The following is a 1,000-nucleotide window of genomic DNA, read 5'->3' as shown; positions in this document are numbered from 1 at the left end:
GAACTAATAAGGCTAACTAAAAAAGGAAAGTAGAGGAAAATACTGAAAAAGGAGAGGTGTGACAAAACTAGAAAGTGTGTACTGTATGTGTACTGTAGTATACCACTTTTTTTTATTTTTTTTTGCTGGAATACTAAAGATATACACCAGAGGGCTCTCTCTCTTCCCTTTTCTTTGGCCTCCTCTGCTTGTATGTGGCGGTGTGACACACAATGAGAGAATTACCCAGATTAGCGGAATGAATTGCTTCACAGTTTGCAGTGCAAATCTTCTTTACCAGAGCACCGATTCCTAATCTTTGTGAAACTATTTCATCTGACGGCAGGCATCAGAGGAAGAAGGAAAGCCGACATTAAACCACTGGCAGCCTTTCCATCATCATTTGTCAGCGTCTGCACAACAATAACAGGTCCACTAGGATCAATTTAAAGAGCCACTCACACTGGTTTTGTTTGTTTGTTTTGCAGAAGAGTTTTAATGAAAAAAAAAATCTCTTGAAATGCTGTATACTGCAGTATTTCTAAAACAGTAATATATGTAGTATGAAGCATGCCACTGCAGTCCAATGCAATGTCAGTTTTTCTGGTTAATACTGTGCATCCAACATACTGCAGAAGTAGTTCATGTTGAAGAAGTACGGAAAGCTATTTTAAGTGATCTGGGAAGATGGGAAACAACTGAGCAAAATCCAGCACATCTTAGGGTATTGTTACAACTGATCTGGACATGGTACTGGCTCTTTAATGTTTGTTTTGAATGCTTTATAGAATATACAATGCAGCATATAGTATACGCTGCACACGTGTGCTTGCGTGTTTGCCCAGCGGTATTTGTTTGCTCCCTCCCCACCCCTCCACTCCCTCTCTGGAGGATAGATTCAGATTACACTTCAGTACATCTTTGAAAAACACTTTAACTGCTGGGTATCAGAGGGGCACGTCACTAACACAGCCTCACTCTGAAAGGGAGATGAATTTTACCTGGAAATGAATATTACTCC

Source organism: Polyodon spathula, chromosome 30 (genome assembly GCF_017654505.1).
Source record: "Polyodon spathula isolate WHYD16114869_AA chromosome 30, ASM1765450v1, whole genome shotgun sequence".
In the NCBI taxonomy this organism is placed as follows: Eukaryota; Metazoa; Chordata; class Actinopteri; order Acipenseriformes; family Polyodontidae; genus Polyodon; species Polyodon spathula.
Note: the sequence above shows the minus strand (reverse complement) of the source record.